The following is a 25,655-nucleotide window of genomic DNA, read 5'->3' as shown; positions in this document are numbered from 1 at the left end:
ATTTAACAAAGGTAAAAGGCTAAATTCATCAGGATGATCTAACAATCATAAGTGTGTATGACCTGAGAACCAACGTTCAAAACACATGATGCAAAAACTACAGTATTAAAGAAAGAATTAGACAAAATCTCCTACTATGATTGTGGAATTAACAGTCCCCTTGAACAACTGATTGAGCTAGACAAAAAAACTAATGGAATCAGCATGCACAACCTAGATCTAATGGATAATTACAAAATACTACATATGATAATGTCAGAATACATTCTTTAAGCACTCATATTATATTCACCAAGATGGCCCAAAAACTGCGCTAGAAGTCTAAATCAACTTAATAGAATTGAAATCATATGGAATAAACTCTCTCTGATCACACTATAATTAAATTAGACATCAATAACCGTATCTAGGAAAACTAAGTATTTTCAATCAAACCCACTTCGAAAACATCCATCAAACAAACAAAAAATCAAAGTAGAAATTATAGAATAATTTCAACTTTATGGTACACAAAATACAGCATACAAAATCTGGATAGGCAGGGGAGTTCCCCAGCAGCCCAGTGGCTGGAATTCCCCAGCTTCCACTGCAGGGGACACGGGACACGAGTTCGATCCCTGGTGGGGGAACTATGATGCCTTGCTGTGTGGGCAAAAAAAATTAAAAATTTGAGAGGCCACTGAAAATTATTAGAGGGAAATTTTTAAAGTGCTCATATTAAAAAAAAATTTAAAGGTCTGAAATTAATGACCCAAAATTCTGCATTAAATAAGTAACAAAAATAAAAAACGCAAAGGAAACTAAAAGTAGAAATGAGAAAAAGATAAAAGTATATATCAATAAAACAGAAATGAGGCAAGCAGTGTACAAAATTAACAAAGGGGAAAGCTGTCTTTATGACTCAGAAAATCTGAGGCAGGGCTACAGAAGACGCTGCGCGTCCTCCCCACCCCCACACGGCAGCTGACTGAGCTGCTGACTGCGGAGCGGTCTCCTCAAGGCGCAGGCAGACCAGCCACGAGCCGGCCGCATCGGCCCTCTGCTCCAAGCCTCCTCCAGTACCTCCACAGGGCTTACCTCAGGACGTGGGGCCCGTCAGCTGGGGATACCATTCCCAGGCGCCGAGATGCTGCGCTTGAGCCACGTGGAAGTTGCTCCCACTCCGTCAGAGGCCCTGAGACAGAGATGAGGCTCCGAGCCCACCGAGCCTCACCGAGGCTCACACCGTCGCGGGTGGGCACTGACGGCAGGCAGGCTCCGAGGCAGGTAAGCAGAAGGGAACACGCCCTGGCGTGGAGAGCGAGGCGGGCCTCTCCAAGGAGCACGGGCCAGCCTCCGAGGGGCTCGCAGCCCGGCCAGAGGTGGGCTCTCTGGGGAAGAGGGAAGGAACGTTTCTTCCCGAAGCCTGTGTCTCCTAAGGCTTCCGGGTCACGGGTGTGTGTGGGGGGGGGGGGGGGGAGGGACCGAGGCCTGCAGCCTCACAGAAGCCCCAAGGCAGCTGTGCCAACCGAGGCCGCTGCCAGAAGCCAGAATTGGCTTTGCTTTCCTTACGCTTGGCCTCGGTGAAGGCGATGTCGAGGGCTGGAGGCTGAAGGGCAGAGGCTGGCGCCTTTCAGGGGCCTGAGTGGGCAGGACGCCAGAGTTGTTGTTGAGGCGGCCGTGGAGGCCAGGTGGCGGCTTGTGATGCGTGAGGCTCTTCAGAGGGTCGTTGGCCGGGATCTGGCTGGCCGGCTTGGACTGGAAGTAGTTACGGGCAGTATTTTCTCTGTCTCTCTGACTGAGCATCCCTTGCAGCGGTCTTCCTCCTGCACGCCTGGTTCGCTGCTCTCGGCTGCCGAGATTTGGGGGGCTGGTTTGTTTTGTGGCCCTTTTGAAACTACTGGGAGACTGGTTTTTACGATGATGGGCTCGGGAATCTTCCAGAAGTTGGTTTCCTCACCCCAGCAAGACTTGCGCCTAATCGTCTCCAGGTTGCTGTAGGACAGTCCCAGCGAATCAGTGGATGCACCTGCTCCAGGAGCTGCTGGAAAAGCAGTTATGTTCTCGCCAACAGACAGTTACCAAGCCATCGATCTTCTCTAGCTCAAATTCTGACTGTTGCAGATCTTTGACCTACGCACACACCTCCCTCTCTCTCTTTTCTCTCTCTCTCTCCCTCTCCCTCCTCTCTCTGCCCCCTCTCTCGCTCCTCCCCATATATATATATCACAAATCAAAAAGGAATTAATTATCAAAAAAACTCACAAAAAACTCTTCATGGTTAGATGCATTCACTGAGAGTTCCATCAAACATTCAATCCTGAAGTTTTTCAGATAAAGCAGAGGAGGATGGAACTCTCCCTCTCTGAGACACCTTTTGAGACCAGTTAACTCTAAATATGTATCCTGACAATGAAATTAGAAAAAAAAAATGCAGACATATATCCACCATGAACATAAACATAAACACAAAATCGTTAACAGTATTGTCAAATTGAATACAACAATATTTAAGAGGGTAGTACCTTATGAACAAATAGGTTCAATTCCTGGAATAGAAGGATATTTGAACGTGCTTAAATTAATCAGTTAATTCATCATATTAACAAAGGAGGTAAAACATATTTTGATAGATGCAGAAAAAGAATTTGGTAAAATTCAACACTCCTTATTCATTAAAAAAAAAAAATCTCAGCAAACAAGAAAGAGACTTTCAATTTGTAAGTCACCTAGGAGAAACATAAGGCTAATATATACTTGATGTTGAAATATTTAATGCTTTTCCTGTAAGATTAAAAACAAGACAATAATGCCTGCTCTCACAGTTATTTAACACTGTACTCAAGTATTTACATTTGAACCATTTGCATAAAAAATATGCAATTTTATTACCTGTGTAGGTTCTTTTAACCACCAGTGTAATCAAAATGCAAAACCATCTGACAGTTGTCTTTCTTTTATTGATTTTAACTTGATTTGATTATGGTTAGAGAACACATTTTGTATGATTTCAGTTCTTTTAAATGCATTGAAATTTATTTTATGGCCTGGGATATGGCCAATCTTGTTGAATGTCCCAAGGGCACTTGAAAAAATTTGCAATCTTATGTTGTTAAGTGTAATATTCTATATGTGTAAAATATATTCTTTTGGATGATGGCATTGTTCAGATCCTATATGTGTCTGCTGATTTTCTAAGAGTTCCTTCCATTTTTGTGGGGGGTACGTGGGTTGAAGTACCCAACTATAAGTTCAGATTTGTCTCTTTTTTCTTTCAGCTCTATCAGTTTTCGCTTCATGCAGTTTGAGTCTCTGTTGTTTGGTGTGTATACATTTAAAATCATTATATCATCCTTTTGGGTCTTTTAACATTGTGTATTTGAGGAGAGGGGGCTGTGTTTCCAATGGCAGTTTAATTTGGAAAGCCTTTGCAATCTTATTTTGGTCTGCTCATTTTATCTGGTACTGCTTGGACTCCTTCTGGTCTCTGTTGATGTTGCATGAGTAGGCAGAACAGGTTTTCCAGAACCGCCAGGAGTGTCTCTTGGTGGGGAAAGCATGTGTGGAAATGGTCTGTCTTATCAGTGCCCCCTGGTTGCCCTCATTCCCCAGCTGGGAGAGCTGGAGGTGGGAAACCTCTGTATGGCTTTCCTCTATTGGTTGGGAGGATACCAGACCCCTGACATAATGCTATTCCTCCATTCCTGTGGTCAACTCCCTACCTTTCTCTTACTACCTTTAGAATTCTCTTATGTTTGTTTCTTGTGTCATTTCTAGGATTTATAGTTGTGCTTGATGATGAGCAGAGGGAAAAAAATGGTTCTGCACTGTATTGTCCAGACTAGAAGTCTCTCAAAGAAATTTTTAGAAAGAAGAAAAGGGTGGAGAACTTATATTACATGATTTCAAGTTTTATTATAAAGCTACAGTATATAAGAGGAGGTGGTGTTGGCAAAATGATAGATACTAGATCAAAAGAACAGAATAAAAAGTAAAGCAATAGAATCACCATGTAGCTTTCGTTGATTTTCCCTAAAGGTTCCAAGGTAACTAAATGGAGAATGGAAAGATTTATAAACAGTTAGTGCCTGAAGAATTGGAAAGCTGTATGAATAAAAAAGAACCTCAAACTTTACCTCATACCATACACAAAAATAAACTTAAAATGAGCCATGGATCTAAATATAAAGGCTAAAATTATAAAATTTCTATAAAAAGTTTATGATTTTAACATTGTCAAATATTTATTAGGTAGTAGTATAAAGGAAGAAGCATAAAATAACAGTAAGTTATAAATTGGAATTTATCATAGTTGAAAACATTTGATCTTTGAAGGATACCATGAAGAAAATAAATAGCAAGACACAGATTGGAATAAAATATTCTTAATAAATCTGACAAAGACTGGACCTGTATCCATAATATATAAAGAGCTCTTAAAACGCAACAATAAGAAAAGAATCAATCCCATAGAAAAATTGGCAAATGATATGAACAGATGATTAACAAAAGAGTATATACAAATGTCTAATAAGCACACATACTCAGCATCATTAATCATGAGGGAATTACAATCTAAGAACACAATGTGATGCTAAGGCACAACTCTTAGAATGGTTGAAATTAAAAGGATTTAAGTTCACAGTTGGTGAAATGGGGAGCAACTTCTCATACCCTGCTGGTGGGAATATGAAATGGTACAACCACTTTGGAAATCTGTCTAGTGATTTCTTTAAAAGTTAAATATTCACGTATCACGAAATTCAGCCTTTCCACTCGTAGGTATACCCCAAAGAAATGAAAACAGTCTGCGCAAAGAACTGTATAAGAATATTCATAGTAGCTTTTATTCATACTAGTGAAAAACTGAAAACAACACACGCTCATCAACTGGTGAATGGCTAAGCAAAACGTGAAATATCCATGCAAAAGATTGTGACTCAGCAGTAAAGATGAACATACCGCTGATAAAAAATAATAAAAAAATGATGAATCTTAAAATCATTATGCCAAGTTAAAGAAGCCAAGAAATAAAAGTGTCTATGATGGCTGATTCTATTTATATATATTTTAGAAAAAGAAAACCAATCTATAGTGACAGTAACAGTGTGCAAAGATTGCAAAGTGGTACAAAGAAACACTTGGTGATGAAAATATTCTGTACCTTCATATCAGCAGTGATTTTACAAGTGTATACACATGTCAAAATGCATCAAATTGCACACTTTAGCCAAGAGTTTCTTTCCCTTCTTCCCTCCTTTTGGGACCTAGAGGAAAAAGAAGAAACTGATCACACATCACACATCACACATGTAAAGATAGTACTAAATTATTTCTCTGCCTCTCAGGATATAGACAGCTTGTCATTCTTTCCCCTACAACTATGTATGTGAAGGTATAGGACAATCAAACTGTTAAAAAAGTGTGTTTTAATTGAAAGAAGAATCACATTGGGATTGAGTACAGAGATACAAGTGTTAGTATAAATATTTTTAATTTCTACTCTATGCACGCTATGTTGTTTAAACTGTTTTCATAGGGTATATACTCAAATTATAATTTTAAATTGCAAGAATAAAAATAGAAAACAACACTTTTCATTTTCCCATCAATCAAAGATAATCACTGTCAATATTTTAGTATATATTTTCTCACAATTTCCCTTCTATTTTTTCACAGGGAACTGCTTTGATTATAAAATAATGTATGATTTACTGTAAATAATTTGAACTTTACATACTGTCATTTGGAAGAAAATAAAAATCACGTAAAATCTCATTATACTGATAAGCATCAGCAACAGTTTGGTGTTCATTCAGAGATCTCTTTTATTCATGTATATGCATACACACACCCTTCTATAATTTTTCATAAACTGAATTATACATAATTTTAATAGCTGCTTCTTTTTAAAATGCATTACATATGTTTTATACAGTGAAGTTCACTAAAACACTTTATAGTAAAAAAGTCTATGCTATTAAAATGTTAGAGAAACACCAACCTTACCCAGATTGAGAGTAATTGTCAATACCTATCGTACAAAATAGAAAATTTCTTGATTTTGCAATAGAGAAAACTATGTAATAGGACTAGCATTACATAATATAGTTGTATAGGTCAGAATGATAAGTTTCAAGAAGATTATGGAAGATCAGTGATATGAAATCATCAGAAAAGGCTTTTGAGTGGGGGAAAATAGGAGAAACCTAACAGTAGGTATAAAATGGCCATTTTTTATACAGATAGTAGATAATGCCAAAAAACAGTTGAATTTGTAAAAGGGCTTCAAAAAAGCAAACTTGAATATAGGATGTATTGGCTTTTTATTTGCTGAATATCAAATTACCACACATTTAGCATCTTAAAAGAACACAGTTTTATTACCATATAATTTCTGTGGGTCAGGAGTCTGAGCACAGTTTAGCTGGATCCTTCATTCAGGGTCTCACAAGGCTGACATCAGAGTGTCAGCCTTCTCATCAGAAGGCATTACTGGGGAAAGATCTGTTTGCAAGCTGACCTTGTTTGTTAGCAGAATTCATTTCCTTGCAGTTAAAGGTCTGAAGTGAACATTTTCTTACAGGTTGTTAGCTGGAGCTCACTCTCAGAGCCTGGAGATTGCCCTTGGATTCTAGTCACATGGTTTTCTCAAAACCTGGCAAGTTATTTATTCAAATCCAGCAGGAGAATCTCTCATTTGAATTCTCCCTGACTCTTTCCATTGCTAACCTCTAGATTATCTTTATTTTATTTTATTTTATTTTTATTTATTTATTTATTTTTTGCGGTACATGGGCCTCTCACCGCTGCGGCCCTTCCCACTGCGGAGCACAGGTTCCGAACGCGCAGACCCAGCGGCCATGGCTCACGGGCCTAGCCGGTCCGCGGCATGTGGGATTCTCCTGGACCGGGGCACGAACCCGCGTCCCCCGCATCGGCAGGCAGACTCCCAACCACTGTGCCACCAGGGAAGCCCTAGATTATCTTTTAAAGGACTCACCTGATTAGGTCAGGCCCACTCAGGAAACGCCCCTTTTGATTAACCTAAAGTCAGTATATTAGGAACTTTAATTATATCTGCAATATTGATACACCTTTAATATATAAGGTTACCAAATCACAGACGCAATATCCCATAATATTTTCAGTTTCTTCCTGAACTCAAGGGAAAGAGATTATCAGAGTTTGTACATCAGAGGATGGGAGTTTTAGTGTTCAATTTAGAATTCTATCTACCACATAGGGGAAACGTAGAAAGGAATGGAAGCCTACCTCTTCTATATTACAGAGAGAAGGAAATTAGAGATGTTTTGGGGTCACATTCTGAAATGTGTCAAAATTTGAGAGAAAAACAAAGTTTAGTTTTTCATAAATATGAAATATAGTTGTTTTATTAGTTTAACCTAATAGAGTAGTTTAATAGATAGGGAAGCTTATACTATGTCAACTACATTTATAAAGAAGTAAATAAATGTGTAAAATCTATGTTAAAAAAACTGCAAAAAATTCCTCTTTTTCTACTTTATAATTTGCAAATTCCTGAGTAAGTATTAAAAATCTCTTTATATAATGGCTCAAAACACAGGATCCAGGTCCAGAATGCCTGGTCCTGAATATTGCCTCTGCCACTTTAATGCCCTGTGACTTTGAGCAAAAAACTTAACATTTCTGTACCAGAGTTTTCATTACCTGCAAAATAGTCAATAATAATACTACATACCTTACAGTACTGTTTCCAGGACAAAATAAGTTAATTATATGAATTACTTAGAACAGTAGTTGCTGCTTATTAAGTGACATTTTAAACTTATAATTATCATCTTTTACAGCATTTTGAAAGTCCCTTTCACACTGAAATAGGATTTGGAAGAGTTGGTACAGTCATCCCTCAGTATCAGAGGTTATTGGTTTCAGGACCCCCATGGATATCAAAGTTGGTGGGGGCTAAAGTCCCTTATATAAAATGGAGTAGTGCAGTTGGCCCTCTGTATCCACCTAGGTTCACCATCCATGGATTCAGTTCAATTCAAGATAGGTTGAACCTGTGAATGCACAACCTATGGATACAGAGGGCTGACTGTACTGATATACTGATTGCATAAATCATTAAATTAAGTGAAGATAAGTAACTTGTTCAAAATTACAGAGTTGAAATCAATTCTTTGACTTATGTTAATTGTGATATACTGTTTATACTTGGCAGTATTTGATACTGGTTTAAGAGATTACCAAATATTTTATATTATGACTCTCACAGACTAGATTTTCTTTTTCAATTAATAACTCACTCTGCTGAATGACAACAATTTAAGAGGAATAAGCTGGTTTATATCCAAAACTATCAATCTGCTGCTCTTATAGAGAAAAGACAATTGGCTAATATAAAATTCTAGATGTGCAGTATTTCTCCCTCATAATCCATTGGAAATTTCCCTTTTATTCAGTAATTTAGAATTACAGAAGAAAAGTCTTAGCCTAGCTTTTGGTGATAAAACTTTGCAGGCTAGGTTCTTAAAGGATATTTTCTTTAAATTTATACTTAGAATTTTGTTCACCCATGTAAAGTGTGATTTTTTTAATTCCATCTTTTTTTTTTCTGGTATAAGTTTACTGCTTTTTCTTTTTTTGACTTCAGTAATAATTTGAAGCAAATTTAATACAGAAAGACTTGTGGTTACAAGCCAGTTTCATTTTTAGATTAAAAGGCCTTTATTTAGACCTGAAACCATAAAACTCCTATAAGAAAACATAGGTAGTAATCTCTTGGACATCAGTCTAAGCAATGTGTTTTTTCTTTTTTTTTTGGCTCTGTCTCCTCAGGCAAGGGCAAAACGAGCAAAAATAAACAATGGGAATACATTAAGCTAAAAAAATCTTTTGCACAGTGAAGGAAACCACAAACAAAATGAATTGGAGAATATATTTGCAAATTATATATCTGATAAGGGGTTAATATCCAAAATGTATAAAGAACTCATACAACTCAATGTAAAAAAAAAAAGTCTGATTAAAAAAGTCAGAGGACCTGAATAGACGTTTTTCTAAAGAAGTGATACGAAAAAAAAAAGAAGTGATACGGATGGCCAACAGACACATAGAAAGATGCTCAATATCAGTAATCAAATGCAAATGCAAATCAAAGCCATAGTGACATACACTGGTCAGAATGTCTATTATCTAAAAGACAAGAAACAATAAATGTTGGCTAGGATGTGGAGAAAAGGGAACCCTTTTGCACTGTTGGTAGGAATGTAAATTGGTGCGGCCACTATAGAAAACAGTACAGAGATTCCTCAAAAAACTAAAAATAAAAGTATCATACAATCCCACAATTCCACTTCTGGGTATTTATCCAAAGAAAATGAAAATACTGTTCAAAAAGATATATGTACCCCTATGTTCATTGCAGCATTATTTACAATAGCCAAGATATGGAAACAACCTAAGTGTCTTTCAATAGATGAATGGATGAAGAAGATGTGACATACATATATATATATATATATATATATATACACACACACACACACATGCACACATATATACATATAACGGAATATTAATACATGTATAATGGAATGTTAATCAGCCATAAATGAGAAGGAAATCTTGCTATTTGCAGCATCATGATTGGATCTAGAGGGTGTTATACTAAGTGAAATTAGAGAAAAAACACTGTATGATTTCACTTACATGTTTCACTAAAATACAAAAGAAACAAAACAGGAATAGGCTTATAGAGAGAACATACTGGTGGTTGCCAGAGTGGAGAGGGGTGCGGGACTGAAGAAATAGGTGACAGGGATTAAGAGGTACAAACTTCCCACTATAAAATAAAGTCACGAAGAAGTACAGCATAGGGAATATAGTCAATAATATTGTAACAGCTTTGTATGGTGACAGATGGTAACTAGACTTATTGTGGTAGTCATTTCATAATGTATAAAAATATCAAATATTGTACATCTGAAACTAATATAACATTATGTCAATTATAATTTATTTTAAAAATAAATAAAATGCCTTTATATTAATCAGTATGTTTCATTACTTTGAATTCACAAATGTTTAATGTGGACAGTTTTGAGAAATGCATAAATATTTAAGTCAGAAAATAAAAATAAATATTGGACTTTATAATAAATCATACCATAATCCATTTGTAATATTAAAAAACAAAATTAAACCGAATAAATTTGAAGATCTAATTGGCTTTATTCAAAGATTCATGAATTGGCAGCATCTCATGTAGTAAATAGGTCCGCAGAGAAGCTGTACAAAATGGGAGGTTTTATAGGCAGAAGGAGGGTGGGACAAGAAAGTATTGGCAAAAGAAAAGTTTGTTTCCAGCCAGGCTGTTCTTTTGGTGGAAGGGAATGTCAGGGGTCTTTATCTTGCAGATTACCTCACTAGTGTTGATCAAGAAATTTCAGATTGACTGTTTTAAAGGTCACATTTCTGGATATGCGATTAGGTCTTGGTTTGCTGTTGTGGGGAGCAAATGACTCCATTTTGTTAATTCTAACAGTAGTAAGTAATGAAAGCCACATTTATTTAACCAAAATGTTAACATATCAAATAGCAAATAATATAGAGTATGATTTTACTCCTCCCTCACTGGGAAATAGTGAAACCATCTTTCACTTATGACCAAAAATAAGTGTTTGATCGAACCTGGAACCAGTTCTTACTTTGTGTGCTTCTTGTTGTCAGGAAGGAAGAAATTTTCTTCTACTCTTCTAGTTTCTTCTGGCTGGCCTAAGAACTTGGTTGACCTGAGACAGATTAACAAGAGAAAGTCAAACAAAAGTTTAATAACATTTAAACCTGGGAGAGATCCAGGAAAACTGAATAACTCACCAAAATGGCTGAAACCCTCACATTAAATATCCTATTCAGCTAAAGACAAAAGAGTATGTTGGGGTAGTGTTTTGTGACTTGAGAGGAAGGCAATTCACATGGAGATGGAAAAGCAAATATTTGCTAGGCCATGCAGAGACAGTGACACAGAGTAGACTGATCTCTAGGGCCTGCTGAGTTTCCATCACCACACCTAGTTCCTATCTTTGCAGATATCTTTGGTGATAGCTCTATTCCAGGAACAGGCCCTTTATTTAAATTCTTTAGACAGCTAACAGGGAGGTTAAAAGAAAAACTTCCTGAGTCCTCTATTTTTTAAAATAACCTAAATTCTCATGCCAAAGAGACAGAAGTTGGGGTGGCAAATTTTGCTCCCCTACAGTATCAATATATTCTGTAGGTCCTACTATGAAAGCCATCTAGTTTAGAGTTCATAGATATAAATTGGAATGGCTGTTTCCCTGTGTTTAGGGTTTGACATCAAGCCCTCTGGTTGAAATTGCTCAAATATAAGACTTTAAATATAGCACCTGCACTGATTGTATTTCTTTGTGTTATATGTTCCTTCCATGGCTGGCCTTTAATCTAGTCTTATTCCTTCACTTGTCATCCTTGAACTACTCCAAAATTACACAATTAAGTAAAAATGGTATTTCCTGATATAAGCAATTTTTTGACCCCTCCATAGTCAATTAACTTTCTAAGTACTGGTATTTATTTTGAACTACTACAATGGTAATGGGATGAATATTAAAAAAAAATATGGAGGCCACCGATGAATGTTGCTGTTTTCCTTGCAGGTACTCAGTAATTATTTCTTGACTAAAAAATGAAGCTATTTTGCCCATCAGGATTTGCTACATCTAAAGCCCAGTAACAAAAGTCAGTAGTATATATTTCCAAGCTTTTACTTTGAACTGATGTCTCATTAAAACTATCAGTCACAAAGGATTGCTTAATTGCATAGTAGGGCGGTCCTCAAGGTATCCAATTACATTTTCTTCAATTAACTTTTACTAGCTGATGTTTAAACTAATTTAGTGAAATTAGGTGAAGGTTAAATTACTGTAACAATCAGAGGTGTATTTAGGTGGTAAAATATAGAGAAGGAAGTTCTTGTTCTTATAAATATGCATATTAACACCACTGCCCTTAGGATGTAACATGTACCTTACCCACTTAATGCTAGTAATAAATCTCCTCGTGCCACTGCTTCAGAATGTAAAACTCCATGATGTATACTCAGCCATTTAAACAAATTAGCTTTCCGTAAACAGATTTTTAAACTATGCCCTTTATAGCTATATTGCATTTATCTGCTGATATTCCCCAATCCATATTTCTAGCTGTAACATTTTTGAAATTCATAACTAAACTTCCAGCTTCCAGTTAATTATTACTAGTTTCTAAGTCCAAAGTTTCCCTCACTATTTTCTAAGTTGAGCTTATCAGTTTCCAATACAACTTTCCTTTCTCATGAATTCTTCAGAACATGTAGTGTTGCCATTTTCTAAAACAAATTTTCCTCATTCCCGTTACTCCCCCCCCCATGCAACTTACTTAATTGATACTTAAAAGCTTTAACCACAAAAAAAATGTTTCTCCATTTTATCTCTCAAAGCATTTATTAAAAATTATTTCAGGAGTAATTCAGTAATGCTCATTTTAGAATTTTACATTTTAGAAAATGTAAAAAAAAAACAACAAAAAAAAGCACCAGGAAAATAAAATGGTCTCTAATCCCATAACTTGGAATTTTTTGTCTTTAAAATTTTCATATATAAACTCTGGTTTCTTACACAGTCATAAACATATTTAACAATGTATCATTAAACATGCTATACATATCATTAAACATCCAGATTTAATATTTCATATTGCCTTGTTTCCCCTGGATCACTGACCTAACCCCCAATGGATAGCCTACACTCAGGAGCTTGCAATCTATTCAGGCACTGTTTGATTTCGGGACCAGGGATGGGCAAATCACTCTCTGAATGCACAGTCATGTGCCAGCCCAGGGTGGAGACAGCCACTATACTCCCCAACAGAGACACCCTAGAGCCATATATCCTAGAACCATACACCCAGACTCTCCAGCCCCAGCTGGAGCACAGAGTTGCAGTGGTCACTGGACAGGAGGGGGAGATGGAGTGGGGTCCAGGGCACCAGGTGGCAGAGGAATGGGAGACAGAGAACCGATTCAGGGAGGTAGAAGGCAATAGGAGGTCAGATACCTGTTAACCAAGGCTCCAAGCCCCCTCTCCACCACACACACTCCCTCTCTCTCTTTCTCTCTCTCTCTCTCTCTCTCTCTCTCTCTCTCTCCATTGTCCTATGAGACTTCATTTATGAAACACAAATTCAAGATGAAATTATTAAAAATTTCAAGACAGTGACTGTATATCATTGAAACCCAAGTGTGGAACCCTTCAGAGAATTGGGCACTATACAACTGCACTAATCATATTCCTGTGAAGCAAGCAGGAGAGCGCAAATAGATAATTAAAATGTGTTGTGATAAGCCAGTGGCAGAGTATTATGGAGACCCAGAAGAGGAATACCCATCTCAATAAGGGTATGCCTTTGTGTGTGTGTGTATTCAGATGGGCAGTGAGGGCAATTTTCTTAAGAAGTGTGACTTCTGAGCTGAATCTTAAAAATGAAAAAGAATGGGCCAACTGAAGAAGCAAGACAAAAATATTCCAAGTAGAAAGAGAAAAATCAGCAAAGACAAATTCAATAAAAGATTGTGTCTTTAGCTTGGAACAGTTCAATGTTTCTGGATAGAAATTGAAGCAGGGAGATAAAGAAAATGAGAAGGTAGAAGAAAGCAGGTCAGTGTTGGGTCTTGTGTGTCTTACGAAGGAGCTTAGATGTAATTGTGTAGAAAATTGGGAGTCACTAAAGGTTATGAAATATGGGCCTATCATGGCCCAAAATGATGACATGCATTTCATCTGACGACAGCCTAGCGGAAGAATACAAACTAGTACTCTACAGTCCTTTCCCAGTGGTACTTTAGTATTGGAATACAGAATCAGTCTGAACAAAAGTGGGGTAAGGAGAGGGAGTAAGTTAGATTCATACCTTAAATAACTAAGACATACATCCATAATGTAACAGATGTAACTGAGATTAACTGGAATTACAATGATTAAATTTATTTAAGTGTATGTGTGTGAGAGAGTAAGTGTGTGTGTTTGTGTGTGTGTGTGTGTGTGTGTGTGTGTGTATTGTCAGTTTGTCCCAAGTCTGAAGTTGAAAGTTATGGCATAAGTAAGTTTCAAATTTATATATTCCATTTATTTAGTCAGAATAAAAATCTGAAATATTCCTTATCTAATCCAAATTTTTGCATTTGTGGGCTTAGTAATATTATAGTTGCTACTTAATATTTTTAACAAACATCACAAGTAATTTGGAGACAGGACCATGAACCGTATTTGAACAAACTAGCTTGGTTGTACCATGTGAGGTCAAACAGCTCTCCACCATATGGAGTGGTGGGACTGTTTGGGGCTATTTCTTGCTTGTATGTAGACCTGTCCTAAAAATGGCTGGAAAATGGTATTTTATTTCATCTGTGCTCGAGTCTTAAGTCTTGGGCCTTTTTTTTTTTAGGTTTTCTATTTCTACTTTTATTCTGCTATTGAAATACTAAGAGCTCATGAACTCATAAAAATGAAAATGATAATAACAAGTATTATTATTGAATCCTAATTCTGTGTCTTGCTCTGTGGTTGGCACTTCCTAAGCCTTATCTCCTTAAACCTTGACATCAAATCCTTGAGTTATATACATCAAACAGAAATCTAGAGTTTGTAGCAGGCTCAAGGCCATAGAGCCAGGAAGTATCTGAGGTAGGATTTGAACACAGACAATCTGCCTTCAGAATACTTACCCTTAAACTCTACTATGGCCTCAAGGGAGAAGGACAAAGTGAATAGCCTGTTTTTGTCAAGATGAATCTTAAAATCAGTTATTGTGCTTATATGTAATTTGGCCCAATATACCATGATTATGAGTTCCCAGAGCCTTATAGAAGTAAAAAGGCCCTTTGCCCTGAGTCTCTCTTCCACATGTTTCTTTCAGGAACCTGGGGAGGCTGGACAAACTGGTTGGGATTTGATGATTCAGAATCACAGAAATTTCTCTTGCTTTCTATTGAGCAGCAAGAACAGAAGATTCTAAGGTAATGAAAATTTTACTGACAAATTCAGAAAACTATTTACTCATTTATGAAATAGTGTCTTGCTCTTTTGGGTTCCTGAAATTCCAGTGTGTGTATTAGGAGGCAGGGAGTGTCCCCACACCAATAAGCAATTCTCAGATACCAGCAGAGTGCCATACTATTAAACTCAATTCTGAAACTATCTAACCAGAGATAACATCAAATTCCACAGGTTGAGGGCTCAGTCCTACAAGACTTCTGCCTCTCCGACCCCAACTTCCACTGCCAGTCACAAGTCCAGGTATTACTAGTGCTTCTGACTGACCAGCTACAGATTGGAGGTTCCAAGACCTTGGGTTAGATTAATTTGCTAGAGTGGCTCACAGAACTCAGAGAAACATTTTACTTTCTAGATCACCAGTTTATTGTAAAAGTATATATGAATAACTCAGGAACAGCCAGATGGAAGAGATGCATGGAGCATGGTATATGGAAAAGAGCACGGAGCTTCCATGTTCTAATTCTGCCACTCTTCCCAAATCTCCACATGTTTACCAACCCAGAAGTTCTCTGAACCCAGTTCTTTTGGGTATCTGTAGGCTTCATTACATAGGAATCATTGATTAAATCATTGTCAATTGGCAACAGATTCAACCTCCAGCTCCTCTCCCCTCCCTGAAAGGTCAGGGTGGGTGGGACTGGAAAGTCTAACCCTCTGACCATTAGATTTGTTCTCCTGGCAACCAACCTTCAACCTTAAGTGCTGTTCAAGTGTCGTCTCATTAACATAACAAAAGACAACTTTATTGCTGTCATCACTTAGGAAATTTCAAATTTCAATTTAGGAACTCTATGCCAGAGAAGGAACAAAGACCAGCTATATATTTATTATGAATCATGATATCATACCTGCACGTATCATAATAACGATCAGATTGGATATTATTTATCAAGGCACGTTTAAAACACTTTTTACAGAAAAATATGGAACTCAGTCAGAATTACAAATAATTTAATAATGTTAATACAGATAGGAAGTATAAAGAAAATGCTTGGATGCCTTAGGAAGGAAGCAGTTAAGAGATAACGAAGTCATCTGGGCTCTTGTCTCTGAGAATTTAGTTTCTAGTAAATATATCCAAAATATTTATCATCTATAAATTCCTGAATTTATTATTTTAAATTTGAGGTATAAAGAGTTATATCACTACTCTTATCTTAATTATTTCACTTTTCCAGTGCTTCAAAAATGTTCAAATGGATTGTATAATAATTTCAGAAATAAGCACCATATTTTTGTCTCCAGGGAACAATTATTAATATTCTGTAATATTTATGAAGTTTGAAAACATAAATATGAACACACTTCAAATTCCACAGCTGAACAATTTCTTAGTATAAGCTGGGTAACAATCAATTGCAAAAGAATAAAGGTCTGTAGTAGTAATGCATGGTGGTGAGTATATTTTGTATACACATTTTATATCTGTGAAACTCAGATCCAGGAAGGATTTTGCATGTCAGGGATGTTGCAGCTAGTTAATTTAAAATACATTATTTATAGAAACCCAGTCCATTTTTACTCATGGAGAATGCTGTAACTGCTATTCTTAGCATCCCTCATTCTAATGCTTGGAAAAAGAATGGAAGCAGACAATATAAAATGAGTAATTCTGAAAGAATCAAACACAGTTCTATATGTATTTCAGCATTTCCAGTAATAGCACTTATACTGTAGTTCCCTTTTTTCAGCTACTTATAACTTTCCTGCCTAAGGAAGGCATTAAGTTAAAACTTAGGAAGCAATAGATTAGAAAAGCTGTTTTGGTTTTATATGTTTTATTTAACAGTATAGCTCAAAAATATCTACTAATATTAAGAGACCCAGGGAAGAACATTTCTATCCAAGGTAATATGCTAGTTAAGCATGTATCGTATAAACCAGGATAAATGGATAGAAAAAACACTGTACTCTGAGCATGATTTTTGAAGTGTGACCTTACATTCAAATCCATTTATACATTGAAATGCATTCAGATAGGAAATCTGAAGGAATCTTCCTTATCTAAAGAATGTTCCTTATCTAAATTCAGAGTGTATAGCCTTATTACAGCAGAGAGATTTGAGTCATAGAATCTTAGACTATTACAAAGAGCTCTGGTATTGTTGAATGCTATGAAGCAGAGATCCTGGGTTATACTTTTGATGTTGCCACCTTCTTGCTGATGTAGTTAATCAGATCACTTCACCTCTTTTTGCTTTTCCTTCCTATATGTAAATGAGGGAATGGTCTATTGGTTTCACTGGTCTCCTCAATGCTATAAATATTTATCAATTTATTCATTGTAACTCACGTGCTACGTGGGTCTTAGATTCTTCTTCCCACTTGAGGTCTAGATATGATTGGCTAAAATGGAAATTTTCATGCTCTGGAATTCCAGAATTGTCCCCAAGTATTTTGAAGTGTCTTGGAAGACGGTAAAAATGATTCATATTCTCATGGTTCACTTACTTCCTTGGTTGATATGCTTTCTTGCCATTCTATATGTGCAACATCTGACCTACATAATGTCAACGTAGACTTGAAAATGAGCCAAACCCTTGCTTTTGAGGAAAAATAAAACATAACACCACCCGTCCCCCCCACAACACGCACATAAACACACACACCACTTTAACCCAAGAAATGCAATTGTTTGTTAGATGTTATTGAAGATTTGGGAAAAGATGGGAAGGGGAATGTGATATCAGAGCAACATAAACACCTTCAAATTGAATATTAGCAACCCTGTTTCGTAAAGAGCCTTTGGCCACTGAGGACTTTTAATACCCACTTAAACTTCTGTAGCCTGGAATTCTCTGGACATTTTCATGCTTCTCTTTTCTCTCCTTTTCAGTTCTTCTTTATCTTTCTCATGAGGAAACCAAATCTCTCATTTTGTCTTGCTGAGAATTGTGACTGTTTTTTCTTGGCTCCAGCATACATACCCACCCCATGTCTCATGGCCCACCTTCCTTACTGTTACCCCATTAAAAAAATTTGCTACTGGCTTTAAATGCTCATACTTTTTTGCCACTACTATAAAAATGCCAAACACCACACTGGATGTGGGACATACCATTTTCAAAGTACAAACAATTAATTTTTGAACATGTCAAGTACTAGGAAGAAGTAGATAGGTGATTAACCACACCTTTACTCATTGTGCTAAGAGAAGGGAATGTAGTGGAGTTATAAAGTTTTTCTCTTGGGAACCAGCACCTTGGAACATGTCTTACTGGAAAGTATGTATGACTTAAAAGTAATTGTTAAAACTAATAAATAGTTTTTGTAGAAATTGTGACTAACACTTGAAAACTTTTAAGCTGCATTCAACCAGAGATGTGTTCCTAATTTCAACCCTACCTAAATGATATACTTGTTAGAACTACACGTCACTGTGCATGAGCAACTTAGGATCCACCTTGCTCCCTTTGGTTCTTTCATTCACTTTCTGTGCAGTTGTTTCCTAAGAACTTCAGGCAGTAAATTAATGTAGAAATAGAGGTATTTGTTAGGATATAGGGACAAAGCTCTAGCACTAGAGGAATCAATGGTTGAGAAATCGATGGTTGACTGCCCAGTTATCTCTTTGGTACAGACTCTGAGTGCCTGAACTAGATACAGGTAGAGGCAGAAAGATAAAGAGGCACCCATTTTCTTTTCAGTCTAGCAGACTTTTATGGTGGTAAAACCTGTGTTCATCACTGAGAATTCTGACTTCAATACCATTGTCCTGTAGTTACTGAAAATACCACTCATATTCAGGCATTATGTCGGTTTTCAGACTTCCCTTTTGGAGTTACTAATTTGTTTCTTATTTTCAAATAGTTTGCTAAGAATTTGAGAGACAATGCCATAATTTCCTAGCAAGATGATGTTTTAGACTAGAAATAGTTTTAAACAACTTAAAAGATTATGTATTATGTTAATGGTGAAGTCAGTAATGTAGGGATAGATGATGAAATATAATAGTCGTAATAATTTAAAAGGATAATGACAATAAAATACTTTAAATATCTGGGAGATATTTTTGAGATGCATTTCCAAGCCTCCATTTCTTCAGAAGAAAAAGAGGATGAGTCTTTAATAGGCTGGTGACATTATATGTTACAGGACAAAAGAAAAGTTCTTTGTTTAAAAAAATGTTTGTTTTTTAAGTATTGCTAGGGTCTGAATATTTTTCCTTAAAATTCATATGTTGAAATCCTAATCCCCAAAGATGATAGTATTAGTAGGTGGGACCTTTGGGGATGATTAGGTCATGAGAGCAAAGTTCTGGTGATTGGGATTAGTGCCCTTATAAAAGAGACCCCAGAGAGTTAGCTTGCCCTTCTGTCACTTGAGGGTACAATGAGAAGTGTGCAACCCAGAAGCGGTCCCTCACACAGCCATGTGGGTGCCTTGATATTGGACTTCCACCCTGCAAAACTGTGAGAAATAAATTTCTTTGTTTATAAGCCACCCAATCTATGATATTTCTGTTCTAACAGCCAAAATAGGTGAGATAAGTGTTATTGGATTATTAATGAATTCATTCATTCATCAATTCACTCATTCAACTTGAGTTCACCATTTGCTTCTAAGTGAAATTTTGCAAAATTAGGTCAAACTTAATGGCGTGTCAGTATTGTCAATTTTCTTGAAGCCACAAAAAGGCTATCTAAAAATTAGTTGAAGGCTGAAGGAGGCTGATCACATTCCTTGAGCTTTATAATAGTATGTGGGCACCATTTATAATTATGAATTAATGCTACTATATAGTGATAATTATAGATACAGTATGAATCAGAATGCTTTTTCACTACTTTATAGAATATTCTTCTTCTCCTGCATGGTGCTTTACTTAGTTAGGCTCAGATTTAGTGGGTGTGGATGATTTCATAGATCAGGGACCTCTACTGTTGTCAGATACCTTTTAGCAGAGAGTATTTAATTGGAAGGAAATCTTTCACTGGAATTAATACATATTTTCTGCCTGTTTTGCTTAATACTTATCTAGATGACACTTGGAATATTTTTACTGTTTCTTCTAGAACGATGATTTTCATTTTCACATAAGCATTCTAGTAGTCCCAAAGCTCATTCACATATATTATTTGAATCTATAAATAACTTATTTTACAGGTTTACTTCCTGCTTCCCAGATAAGCAAAAGCAGTGTTTTAGAAAACACTACCAAGTGACTAAAAGATGTGCATACCCTAATAATGTGTGGAAATATGCCAACATGATATGAACCTCTCAAACAGTTTGACAGATTCAAACATATTTGTAAATCAGGTCTTGGTAGGTGGCTAGAATATTGCAGTAGGCAAATTTATACTACAATATTCCAAATGTCCAACTTCCCTTTGATGTCATCATTCATATGTTCCTGTTTTGCAACTAAACCAAATAGTTCGTTCCTCAGAGGTCTAATTTAGTCAGCCATAGAGTCCTTTGTAGGTAATCAAATTACTCTTGAACACAGCATCTATTTTTCATAGGAACTAATGGTGGCCTCCATTCACAGAAATATACTAAAAGATGAATAGAGTACCTCTGAAGGGTCTCTTGGGAAGGAAGTATCTTCATGGCCCACAGGTACATACATACACACCCAAATATATATATATATATATATATATATATATGTGAACATATGAACATATTAAAAATAAATATAGCATTCATGGGTATTTCCTTTAATTTTTTTTTTTTTTTTTTTGCGGTACGCGGGCCTCTCACTGTTGTGGCCTCTCCCATTGCGGAGCACAGGCTCCGGACGCGCAGGCTCAGCGGCCATGGCTCACGGGCCTAGCTGCTCCGCGGCATGTGGGATCTTCTCGGACCGGGGCACGAACCCATGTCCCCTGCATCGGCAGGCGGACCCTCAAACACTAGGCCGCCAAGGAAGCCCTCCTTTAAATTTTAAAAGAAGTAATATTAAGTATTGAGTGAGAATTTTGGCCATCTTAAAACTGTTTTTATGTTTGTCCAATTTGCCCTCAAAAAATATACCATTTAGCATTGTCTCAAGTAGTATAAAGAGACCTGTTTCACTTTCCTTTGCTAACCCATTTGCAATTATATATGTTTCTGAATTTGATAATTGATAAAATGGATGCTTATCATTTAACTTTATTTTGTTTCAATTATTAGTGATAAACATTTTCATATGTGTTCTGGATAGGCAGATAGTGGTATTTGGATCTAATGGTTAAGCACCAATGACTTGTTATATAGTTAAGCACCAATGACTTGTTTCCTTCCTTCCTTCCTTCACTCATTCATTGAACAAGAATTTATTAAATGTTCAGTGTGAGCCAGGTTGTGCTCTCTTTGCTGGATTTATAACATTGAACAATCAGGTGAAAAATCCTTGCACTCAGGAAGCATTTATTCCTGTGGAAGAGACAAGAAATAAGCACAGTAAATAACTGGAATATATATGTTAGATGGTAAAAACTGCTAAGAAATGAAGATGGAAAGAATTTAGGGTATGATGGTGACAGTGTACTTTGCAGAAGAGTAGTCAGGGAAGACCACATAGAGAAAGTGACGTATGAGATAATGTCTGTTGTAGATAATGGAGGTGGCCTCTCAGATAACTGGTGTTCCAACCTGAGAGAACAGGAAATGCAAAGGCCCTGAGTCATACACTTACTTAGTCAACTGATTCAACAGGTTAGGAGATCAAATTGGAGAGAGTGGAGTGAAGAAAGTAAAAGTGCTAGGAGTCTATGGGATAGCAAGGAGTCTGTGGCAGCTGCCCAATCCTGGATGAAGGCAGAATGGGTGTATTTTCTGCAGAAAATTTATAACTTGTAATAAAGTTATATAAATGTAATAAAGTTATATAAAACTGACTAAAAGTAATTTTGCTTTCAGTTGTCACCATGTATCTGGCGATTATATGCAATGTCAGTGGTAAAACTTAACCTCTCCCCAGGGCAGACCATTTCCATCATTCTTACTTTGATTTGACCTTGGTGAGATCAAAAAGTTAATGGGGAAATCAGATCATGTATGTTCTTAAAAACTATGTAAAGAACCATATAAAATAGACAGTCACTGGAAGGTTTCAAGCAGAAGAGTAACATGATCTGTCTTACATTTTAAAAGGCTGGTGCTAGATATTGTATGGAGAATAGAATGAAGTGGACAAGGATAGGAATAGAAAAATCAATTTGGGACAATTGCAAAATTTTGTATTAAAGATGATAGTGGCTTGGAGTAAGGTGGCAAATGATGAAACAGGGAGAGGTGGTGTTTTTAGATCTGTTTTGTAGAATGGAATTCATAAGGTGGCTTTGGGGGGGCAATTGTTTTGTGGTAACATATACATAACACAAAAATTACCATTTTAAGTATTTCTAAGTGTACAATTTATTACCATTACTACATTCTCAGTGTTTTGCAATCATCACCACTATCCATTTCCAGAACTTTTTCATCATCAGACAGAAGTTCTGTAACCATTAAATAGTGATTCCCATCCCCCCCGACCAGTCCCTGATAATATCTACTGTGCTACGTACCTCTATGAATTCGCTATTCTTGGCAGCTCATGTAAGTGGAACCATACAGTATTTGTCCTTCTGTGTCTGGTTTATTTTAGTTAGCATAATGTTTTCAAGGTTCGTTCATATTGTAGTAATACTGGAAGAGGTTTATCAGAAGTCCAGGCTCTTGTTCAACTTATCCAAAAGGCACCAAGGAAAAATAAAGACACACACACGCACACTGAGGCTGAGGAACATAGAGAACAAAGAAGCAGTTTATTTAGGGCAGAAACGAAAGTTACACACTCCATAGGAGAAGAGTGTAGGAGGGAGTGAGGAGCGCCCCCTGCAGGGTTGTTGATCCCCACTTTTTATCTTATTTTTAGCCCTTTGAATGGGTAGGGGTCTTTTTGATTAGGGACAGAATATTCATTGGGGGTTGGGTTGAGGTATGGCCTGGATTGCACCAGGTTGCATCAACTTCTGGTCCTGTGCATTTATCTCCTGAAGCCACTGCACATGAGCTCTAAGAGCTGTTTTCCCTTAAATTTTCCCTTACTAGTCGAGGGCCACACTTGGAAGGTCGTAAAGCATCATCAGCAACCTGTACATTTTTATATGCTGTGCACTCCAGAGTTTCCATGGTCAATTTCTTGCTCAGCTGTTACAAAGTTTCTGTTTTAGATGCCATTCCTACATGCATCATGGCCTCATTAAGTGCAAAACAAGGAGGTGGCTTTGCCTTCTGCCTAATGCCTATACATGAGGAGACTGTCCTTGGACCCAGCCCTGTCTTTCCTGCCTCAGTAACACAAATCAGAATTTATTTTTATGGCTAAATAATATCCCATTATATGTACATACCACATTTTAATTATACATTCATCTGTTGAGGGATGTTTGAGTTGTTACCACCTTTTGTCTATTGTAAATAATGTTGCTGTGGTCATTAATATAGAAGCATCTGTTTGAGTTCCTCCTTTCAATTCTTTTCTGTATATATATCCAGAAGTGGAGTTGCTGGATTATATGGTAATTCTATTTTTAACTTCTTGAAGAACTGCCAAACTGTATTCTGTGGCAGCTGTATCACTTTGCATTCCTACCAGCAATGCACAAGTGTTCTTATTTCTCTACATCCTTGCCAACACTTACTATTTTCTGTTTGTTTGTTTATTGTTTTATAATAGCTAGCATAATAGGTATGAAGTGATATCTCCCTGTGGTTTTGATCTTCACTTCACTAATGACTAATGACGTTGAGCATCTTTTCACATGCTTATTGGCCATTTATATATCTTGTTTGGGTAGATGTCTATCCATTTATTTTTCTAGGACCATAGCCCAATTTTTAAAGGAAAGAATCAGCAAAATGTAACTAATAAAACAGTATCTTCTTAAATTGTAAAAAAATAAAAATAAAAAGTGGGGTAGCTGTCATGACTATCTAATTCAGCAATGCAAATGTTTATTAAAGGGATTGAGTGGTAAAGAGATCATGTTCTCACTCAAACTTCCTAACTTTGAAGTACAACTAACACCTACAACCCTTGACTTTTGGCAATGTATTGACCTCTCTGTTTCATTGTCCTCATCTCTTATTATTAATTGTGAAGACTAAAGGAGTTAAGGTAGCTTAGAGGAGTGACCAGTACATAATAAGTAGTCAATAGTCACTATTTTTATTTCCTAGACGCTGTGCTTTTCAAACTTATTTGTTGAAGGTTTCACATCTAATATGTGACCTAGTTAACATTTTCAATAAGGTCTATTTGAACCTCAGAATTTATGCTCGGTTTGAGCTGCATTCTAAGGTTAGTAGCATAGCTATTGAGCAACCTGAAAGGCAAGAAAAGCTGAAAGAGGAAAGAAGTCAAACACCTAGAAAACCCATAAACTAGGTAATCCGTTTCTGAATAATCAGTGTGGATATAAATTGTGTTTGAGAAAAGACTTTAGCTCAGTAGATTTAGTGCTACAGCCAAGAAAAAACTTTTTGTGAAAGGCTCATTTTGGGCTTATTTGTGGAATTATATTTAAAATATGCAGTCTGAATTGTGGCAGCATTTTGCTGTTGGAGCTTGGTACGGGAAATAAATATAGTTTTCTAAGAATATCTTTGAAGGTAAAATAGTGACATGGAGGATTTAAACATCTTTGCTATAAACCACAAGTACCCTATAGCTATTCTGTTTAACAGAAATATATATATATACACACATATGTGTGTGTGTGTGTGTGTGTGTTCTTTTGGATAATCAGTTTTTCCCAACAGATTTAAATGTAATACCTGTCAAACAGCATTTAAAGCAGCTGCAGATGTTAAATTAAATGCTCTGATCTGTTCTTCTATTTATCTTGTCAGTTTCCCAGTGAGACACCTACTTAGCATTTTCTCTGTCTTCCCTATTTGAAAATTAACATATAGCTTGAGAAAAAGCTGCTCTTAGATTTAAGGTTCTGCTCTGTGTTTTGAAAAGATAATTGTTAACATTGTGGCATTTCTGTTCCAATCTTGTTTATTTAACATCAAATAAAAGATAAAAGTTTCAAAAGGGTTATCTTAATCAGAATTCTCATTAAAAAGTATTTTTATACTTTTGCAATTAAAATTAATAAATTTTATTTTCCTCTGTAGTTATAGAAACTGTCCAAAACTTACTTTAAAATGAATATTTTCATAGTAAGCATGTCTGGATTCTCCAAGCGAAGTCTTTGGTTTAATACAAACATTTATGATTTGATTCCTTTCCAGTATTTGATATATATGTATTCATCTGAGATACTACATATTAAAGTCTCTACATATATATATGAACATACATAAAATGTGCTATTTACATTTTATTTAATGCTATGTTCACTTAACTTTCTCACATCAATATCATAAGTTATAAAACATTTCAAATCCTGATTTATTTCATCATTTTAAACTAACAGTGTCCTTATAAGGGCATTTTGATTTATCCCATATATTACTATTAAAAAATAATGCTGTAATGAGAATTTTTCATGAAGATAGGAGAAATCTGTATATTATTATTTATTTGCATGTTTAATTATTGCTATGATTGAACAGTTTTTTGTATATTATCAGCCATTTCTATTATTT

At 36.2% G+C, this 25,655-nt stretch overlaps 1 pseudogene; it reads right to left on the bottom strand.

Moving 5' to 3' along the window:
* Positions 1–1,414: 1,414 nt before the first annotated feature.
* LOC132427638 (kinesin-like protein KIF17 pseudogene) lies at positions 1,415–23,186 on the bottom strand (annotated as a pseudogene).
* Between the last annotated feature and the right edge of the window lie 2,469 nt (positions 23,187–25,655).

This window comes from Delphinus delphis, chromosome 6, assembly GCF_949987515.2.
Source record: "Delphinus delphis chromosome 6, mDelDel1.2, whole genome shotgun sequence".
NCBI classification, from domain to species: domain Eukaryota; kingdom Metazoa; phylum Chordata; class Mammalia; order Artiodactyla; family Delphinidae; genus Delphinus; species Delphinus delphis.
The sequence above is the reverse complement of the archived record's forward strand: the minus strand, read 5'-3'. Positions and strand labels throughout refer to the sequence as shown.